Genomic DNA, 8,947 nt, shown 5'->3' on the forward strand with positions numbered 1-8,947 from the left:
AAAAAAATTATTTCAAGAGAAATATTTCAAGGGATATAAAATTTTTGTTTATAGAGAAACACTAAAAATCATCCTTAAGAGAGGGGAAATTGTCTTTGAAAAGTATGATTCTTTAAAAATTTTGAATATGTCTTCAAGAAAGGGGAATGGTATTGAGAAATAAAGATTGTTTTAGAAGATCTTTTTAATGAAATCCTTAAGAAAGGAAAAATGGTCTTATGGTCTTGATAAATACATTTTTGAAGTTTTTTTTAATCAAATCCTCAAGAGATGAGAAAATGATTCATTAAAGATAAAATATTTTGATGATTTTTTATGAAACCTCAAGAGAGAGAAAATGATCTCAAGAAAGACAAGACGGTTTTTCATACGAGTACAAATGAGGTCAGTATTAATGGGTAAATAGATATAATTGATGTCTTATATCTTTTCTGGTTATGATTTTTGGAAGATACAGGCAATATATTACGATCAAATTTCCTTCTGTAACTTTTTCCTATCAAGTGCTATGATCTTGATTCGAAGATGCGGGAAGAAAAGTCTTTCAATAGCTACTTTCAGATTGACACCGGAAATTTATGAGCCTTAATGTTATATTTTAGTCTTTCTTTTTCCTTTTTTATGACCTTAAAAATTTACGGTCTATCACAGGATTATCTGGATCTGGATGATGGGTATCCTAATGGGTTTGCATCTGCTACACCTGATAAAGGGAGTAAGAGTGTTGCTGCTGCTATATCTGTAGAGAAGCATTCTAGTCTTTCTGAAGTTAAGTCTGCATTCAGATTAAAACCAGATTTCAGGACATCTGATGGATCAACAGTTGTTGAAAACAATGCTGGTGTTACTTTTCCTGTTCTAAAGGTGGACACTTCATCTGTGCCAGCAGCGTTGTTGGCATCACAGTCAACTTCAACAGCTAAGGAAGATGCATCCTTGGAGGAACCAAAGGCCAATTCTATGCTTAGCTTTGGGGAGAAAATTGCTTCAGCTAAGCAGTCAGATGCTGCTACTTCCGAATTTCGCTTTGCCACTGCCAATGTTGGTGAAATTTCATCAGCTACTGGATCTTCAGGTGCTAATCTCATTGCAAGTTCAGACACAAAACTGAAGAACTCAAGCAGGTTGGTATATATATACGCCTAAGGATCACGGTTGCCCCTGTAGTAGACCAAATTTATCAATTTCGTCCTTATCATATTTTCACATCAATTTTGCCCTCGAAGTTATTTAATTTCATCAATGTCTACCTTTGACCATCTTGACTAACAGAACCATTAGTTTCTGTTGATGTGGATACCAGCTGTTTTCACCTCAGATAATTTTACTGACGTGTCAGCCTGATGACGTAGTAATAACAAAAAAATATTATTATTTTTTAAATAACAAAAAAATTTCCTAATTACAAATCCAAGGAAAACAAAACTCTCTAGTCATTCCTCCACCGTGCCACTATCGTTCACCCCTTCTCTGACCGGCTGTGGCATGCACTGCCACCACTGCTAACTTCTACTTCATCCCCTAACCAAACTATGATCGTTAGATCATCACTATCGTTCACCGTTCATCGTGAAAATATGAAAGATCGTTCGACTCATTAGCTTCGATCTTAGTCACTGCCCCTCTATTGGAAGTGTTACCTCGTCCAGACCATAACCTCGGTGGTTGTTTGTTGAAACTCATCGTCGTTCGTCGTGAATCGTGAATCGTTGATCGAAGGTTCATCAAAAAATCTTATCACCGAAACTGATTTTTGATAATTTTTGGCCACCACGACCATCTGTTTGCCTCACTGCCTGCTCAATCGAGATCCTCGTGAAATTCCGAGCAAAACCAATCGACGGTGTTTCCTCGTCGTTGCTCGTTCTCCGATCGTCAAAGGTTCAAAGGAAAAGGAGGGGGCTTTAGGTTTAGTTTGGGGTCTCGTTTCGTCAGGCCACCGCTGGGCTATTTAGAGAGTTTTAGGTCGACGTTTAGGCTTCTTCAGAGTTCCTAGCGATGGTCGGAGGGAGTAATGACCACCGTCGTGCAGTGGCCGGTGACCTTTGGTTGCTTCAGTGAGGGAGAACATTAGAGAGTTGATTAGGGATTAGGATTTTTTTGTTATTTAAAAAATAATAATATTTTTTGTTATTTAAAAAATAATAATATTTTTTTGTTATTACCACGTCATCAGGCTGACACATCAGCAAAATTATCTGAGGTGACGGTTCTGTTAGTCAAGACGGTCAAAGGCAGACATTAATGAAATTAAACAATTTCGAAGGTAAAATTGATGCGAAAATACGATAGAGACGAAATTGATAATTTTAGTTTACCGTGACCCTTGAGCCTATATATCAATTAGTCAACATTTCTAGCTTGGAAAGACATTTGTTCGCCTTCTCCGTCCCCTTCCCGTTCCCCTTCCCCTTCTCGTTCCCCTTCCCCTTCTTTTCTCTCAACGCCTTACAATGCAGGCATTATATATATATATATACTATTAGTGGATTTAGTTGAGACGAATAGACAGAGGGATAGTTGATTTCAAGGAAGTAAAAAGTTACCAAGTATGGGAGTTCTTATGGGGTGAGGGGTTGGAATTAGGAGGTGAATCTAGCCAATTCCACGTCCCTTGTGACTTCACTTCTAAACTTTATCCTCAAAATCCCTTCTTTAGAAAAGTAACTTTACAAATATATTTTATAATTTTAACTGATATTTGATTTATTAAATATTACACTCATGGAAAATAATATGAAGAAATATATATGTATATCTTATATGATTAGAGAATATTGTTTTAAATTGGAACTAATATGATAATATTATAAATAATTACAATTAAATTTGAAGAGAAACTACTTACCTAACTCGAAAAAAATTTCAAAGAAAGTTTGAATCATTAGATTGGACTCGTCAACTTGATTTTGACTTGAGTCATTCAAACACACACCTCTAGTTCTTGTAAGAAATCAAAAGGTGTGTATACTTCATCAGTTTATAGATGAACTTGTTTATCTACATAGGAGCACCTTATTGAAGATCTATCTTCTTGTTGCTATCTCTAATCCCTTTCTTTTCACTTCTTACTTAAATAACAATCACAAGATATTGTTTCTTTTGGAAACAACATTGTATCAGTATAGATATTTATTGTTTAATGCCTTTGTTGTTTTATTTGCAGCTTTGCTACTACTGCTCCTGGTACAACCAATTATTTGTCGAATAAAATTGGTAAGGAGAATACTCCAACTAGAATTTTCTGCACACCTGAAACAACAACATCCACTGCAGTATCAACTTCGACTTCAGCTGAAAGCATCTTCAAGTTTGATGCCTCGAGAAGTTGTTCTACTTTGAATAATGGGTCTCTTACTTCAAGTCCTTTTTCTTACTCTTTGCCTACACCATCTCTAATCCCCAGTAGTGGTCAAAGTTCATCCAGTGGCTCTACCAGTTATGTATCCATCACCTGCACTGACACTTTCACTGCTGCCACCGCTTCCACAACGGTCAATGTCACTATTAGCAGTACAAGCAGCAGCCCCTCAATTGATGCCTCAGTCTCATCATTTATGCCTCTTTTCAAGTTTGCATCTTCTGGTGATCCATCAGCTTCAATTTCAATGTTATCAGCAACTTCAAGGGAAGCAGCTGAAGTGAAGACCCAGGATACAAGCTCTAGCAATGTTGGTCCTTTTGGTAGTAATTATGTTTTTACTACCTCTACAAGTAATATTTTTGGTGGTTCATCAGCAGTTACAGGCCCTAGCAGCAGCACTTCTAGTTGTACAACTGCTATAGTTACAAGCTCTGAAAATAGCAAGCTCAATGATACATCTTCCAACATCACAAACTCCAGAGGTGGCATTTTCAGCAACACAAACACAGGCAGTGGTATATTTGGTGGTACATCTGCAAATAAAGATGCAGACAGTAGTATTTTTTGTGGTACATATTCGTCAATGGCTAGTACAGAAAGTATTTTTTCTGCTACAGCTTCAATCACTAGAATATGAAGCAACATCTTTGGATTCAGTGCTCCAGCTACATCTAGATCTACTACACAGACTATGGGTTCAATTCCTTTCAATGCTGTTAATGTCCAAGCATTTGCTGCTGGAATTGGAGTTAGTGGTACCTCGACTCAGAGCACGCCCATTCAGTCTTCTTCATCTCATCAGTTGGGAATTCAACTATTGCCGGTTTCGTGTTTGGGTCATCAGCAAATATAGCTAAAAAGATTGGTTTAGGGGCCACATTTGGATTAAGTTCTTCCTCTTCAGAAACAAATTCTTTGAGCTCTCGCAGTGGCATTACTTCTGGCACACTTGGTTCCAGTTGGCAAGCCCCTAAGTCGCTCATATTTGGTTCATCATCATCATCAGGATTTTTCTTTGGATCATCGGCTTCTGTTACTGCTCCCAGCAGTGCACCTAGCCTCTTTGGGTCATCCATTGGTGCCTCCTCAAATTCCTTATTTTCTTTCACTTCAGCTGTAATTGCTACTCCATCACAGCCTGTGTTTGGTAACTCCAGTCTTGACGTGGTGTTTGGGTCAACCCCAGCTGCAGGTGCTATCCCATTGCAGTCTGTGTTTGGTAACTCCAATCCCAGGTTGGTCTTTGGATCAGCCCCATCTAACAGTAATGATCAAATGGAGGATATGATGGCATAGGACACCGTTCATGCTTCATTGGTTGTTTCAACATTTGGTCAACCACCATCCGGGTCTCCTTTGGGCGCATCAAACCCAGCAGGAGCGACGTTCCAATTTGGAGCCCAACCAACCACACCTCATAATCCATCACCATTTCAGGCTTCTAGCAATCAGGAATTAGGTACCGAAGGGAGCTTCTGATTGGGCATCGGTGGTAGTGACAAGTCTGCCAGAAGATATAGAAGGTCTGCAAGTAGCGGAAGAAGTAAAAAGTACTAACTCTCAAGAGTGCATCGATGACATGCAAGAAGAGTATAAGCCCATGCAAGACAATAAAGTTTGGGAATTTATCCCATTAACTTAAGATGAAAAACCAATTGGTTGAAAATGGATATTTGAAACCAAGAATGATGCAAATGGTAATGTGGAGAGGTGTAAGGCACGTCTTGTAGCTAAAGGATATACTCAAAAGGAAGGCATTGCCTTCTCTCTAGTTTCATCGAAAGACTCTTTTAGGACAATTATGTTGGGATTTATGAAGAGGCTCAATTGACAACCGAAAAAGTGCAAAGGGGTTTAATTGATAGAATTGATTTTAGGGAGTAAGGAAAGCAAAAAGATAAGACAATTTGGTATAAGGATTTAAAGTGGTTCGACTTATCAACCAAGTCTACATCCACTACCTTAGCTCCTCACTAAGGATTTTCTAACAAATTCTTTAATTTGTTCTTTCTTTTTACAGTATCAAGAGATAACCTTTACAACTCCCTATCTTTTCAATTTGGCTAAGATAGAACCAAAAACCCTTTACAAAAGGAAAAGAATATAAACAAGAAAACCTCTAAAAAGAAAGGTGTTTACAAAGATTTAAAATTCACAAGAACAAAATATTTACAAGAGAATTGAAATAAAGAGTGAAAAACACTTCTCTTGTGTTTGATTGCTTGGATAGGTGTTCGAACCCTTCTTCAAGTGTCATCAACTTGTATTTATGTGTTGGAATGTTGTGGTCGTTTCTAGCCGTTGGAGGTGGTTTGGAGCCATTGGGGATCAATTTTCGTGCAAAATAAAGTTGCCCAGAACAAGGGGTATCGGTACTCCTAAAGAGAGTATCGATACTACTTTTGTTTATATTTAAATCAACTAGCCGTTACTAGCCATTGGGGCCTGATGGTATCGACACTATGGCAATGATATCGGTACTACTATATAAGGTAGTATCAGTACCACTTTGGGTATCGATACCATTTTTGCATTCTGGAATTTGAGCAAAGCTGGTAGTATCGGTACTACCTAGTGAGTATTGATACTTCTCTTACCTTTGGTATTGGTACCATAAGAACAGTATCGGTACTTGTTCAATTGGTATCTATACTGTAAGAACAGTATCGGTACTGCTTGTTCAGAAAAATTGTTTTGTGCTCAATTCCAAGTTTTAAGGACTTTGAATTATTTTTGAAAACTTTGAACAAATTCAATTCAAGTCCAAAAACATTTTGCCTTAAATTGTTATGTCAAAATATAGTTCAACAATCTCCACCTTTTTGATATAACAAAACATTTGAAAATTTGTTTTTGGCAAAACTCCCCCTTAATAAAATGTTTAATGAAAAAGATACTAATTGTTGGAAAATATGTAAAAATGTACAACTCTCCTTTTTCATTAAGAAATTGAATTTTGCAAACCATACTTTTCCGTCTTTTTGTTAGATAAAAAAGAATTCAACTTTAAAGTTAAAAAATAACTTTGGAGAGTAAGTGGTAAATTTGACATTAAAAGCATTTGAAAAATCAAAGCTCCCCCTCAAAAAGTGTATTCCAAACAAAATTTAACTTTAAAAGCTTGACACTTAAACAAAATTGAATTTCAAAAAATAACAAACATGTTAGTAGCACATGAAATTCAATATATCGAAGACTAAAATACTTTATGCAATAATCAATGTTGAAATTAAGTGCATATGCATAAAACTTTTCAAAAATGTTATGCATTTGAAGAATTTTATATCAATTGTAAGAGAGATATCTTCAACATTTAAAGCACATGCATAAACATTTAAATTTAGGTCAAATATTTAAAATTTGTAAAATCAAAGCATTTGAAAAGTTGATATCAATTGTTAGAGAGATATCATTTTCATTGAAAATCAATTTTGACCAAAATTCATTATGATGAACTTAAAAATTATGAAAAATCATTAAAACATTAAAATGTTCATCATAAAACATTTTTCAACATACATGAGATTAAAAACAATGCATAATCATTTAAAATCAAAAACTCATGCATGTTTAAATCAAAATGAGTAACCAAATAATCAAAATAAAAAACATTAGGTTACTCATTCCTTTTTAAGTGTGGATAGAGCATTGAGTATCTTCATCTTCATCACCATTGCTCCCACACACCTACAAGAGGCATTTTATTTGGATCTTGGTATCCAAATTGCTTTGGATCATTGGACGTTATTTTCAATGCCTCTTGTTCCCTTAGGAACCCATACTTGTCTAATTTTAAAAGATTTTCTTTTCTTTATGGGACTAGTATGTTCCAAATGACCATAAAAAGGGCAATGTGAGCATTTTGCCATTTTCAAACATAATGAATTGTTTTTAGAAATTAATTCTTTTTCTTTTGTTAAGCTATCAAGCTTAACTTTCAAATCAAAATTTTCTTTTTCTAAATCATTGATTTTAACTTTTGAAAGCTTTAAATAATTTTTCAAAATTTCATTTTGATTTTCAAAATCAACTTTGGCTTTCAAAATCAAATCATTTTAAACTTTAAATTTTGAAATTAATTTCTTATATATGGAATTCATGGTCTCAAATTCCAAATACAACTCGTTATAAGAATCTTGTAATTCATCAAAAGAATGTGAATTTAAATCATTTGAGTTAGAAGATACCTCGGAATCTCCTTCGATGGCCATAAGGCATAGGTTAGCTACTTCATCTTCATCATTTGAGTTATCTTCATCACTCCAAGCTACCATAAATATTTTTTCTTTGATGATCCCTTCTTCTTTAGGAGAGAGTATTCATACTTGACATGCCCATTTCTTTGACAATTGAAGCACACTGGGGGACCTTTCTTCTTGGTTGATTCATGCTTTACTTCTTTGGAAGACATGAATCTTTTGAACTTTTTGAAGAGCTTGACCATCTCTTCTTCATCATCATCATCGTCTTCATCCATTAATTCACTTGAATCTTGATAGGTCTCATTGGTGGACTTGAAGGCAATGCCTACATCATTCTTCTTCTTGTTTTGCTTCTCTTCATCTTCTTCCTCTTCCTTCACCATCAACTCATGGCTGAGTAGAGAACCAATTAGCTCGTCGAGAGTGAGAGATTTTAGGTCTCTAGCTTCGATAATCACTATCTTATTCGATTTCCAAGACTTTGGAAGAGAGTATATCAACTTCCTCACAAGATTCTCATTAGAGATTACTTCTCCAAATCCTTTGAGCCCGTTGACAATCATGGAAAATCTATCTATCATAGCTTTGATGTCTTCATCGGGTTTCATCTTGAAATTCTCGTAGCTATGGTTAAGAAGATTTATCTTGGTTTCCCTTACTTCATCTGTTCCTTCATGAATGACTTGGAACTTATCCCATATCTCTTTGGCATTGGAACAAGAAGAGACTCTTCCATATTCATCCGAGCCTAATGCACAAAAGAGAATGTGCATAGCCTTAGCATTGAGTTGGAACTTCTTCTTTTCTCTATCACTCCAATCATCCATATCGCTGGTTGGAATGGTGTAGCCTTTTATGATTGAGTTCCAATCTCCTAGATCGTTGGCTTGAATGAAGAGCATCATCCTATTCTTTCAATAGGCATAATTTGCTCCATTGAAGTAGGGTGACTTGTTGACCAGTTGTGAATCTTCAATATAATAGGCACCAGAAGTAGAAGCCATTTCTTTGTTGGTTGCTTTGGGAATTGGTTGAGCTTCTTCTAGGAACGTCTCAAGGTGGTTAAACCTTCTAAAGAGTTATTCTCTTATACCAATTGTTGGGATATATGAAGAGGTTCAATTGATAACCGAAAAAGTGCAAAGGGTTTAATTAATATAATTGATTTTAGGGAGTAGGGAGAACAAAAAGATAAGATAATTTGACACAAGGATTTAAAGTGGTTCGACTTATCAACCAAGTCTACATCCACTACCTTAGCTCCTCACTAAGGATTTTCTAACAAATTCATTAATTTGTTCTTTCTTTTTACAGTATCAAGAGATAACCTTTACAAATCCCTATTTTTTCAATTGGCTAAGATAGAACCAAAAACCCTTTA

General features: G+C 35.7%; 1 pseudogene; it reads left to right on the top strand.

Annotated features, from left to right (window-relative positions):
* Positions 1–315: 315 nt before the first annotated feature.
* On the top strand, positions 316–4,921 carry LOC120182862 (annotated as a pseudogene).
* The last annotated feature ends 4,026 nt before the right edge of the window (positions 4,922–8,947 follow it).

The sequence above is a fragment of the Hibiscus syriacus genome, unplaced genomic scaffold (genome assembly GCF_006381635.1).
Source record: "Hibiscus syriacus cultivar Baekdansim isolate YM2019G1 unplaced genomic scaffold, ASM638163v2 tig00112738_pilon, whole genome shotgun sequence".
Classification (NCBI taxonomy): domain Eukaryota; kingdom Viridiplantae; phylum Streptophyta; class Magnoliopsida; order Malvales; family Malvaceae; genus Hibiscus; species Hibiscus syriacus.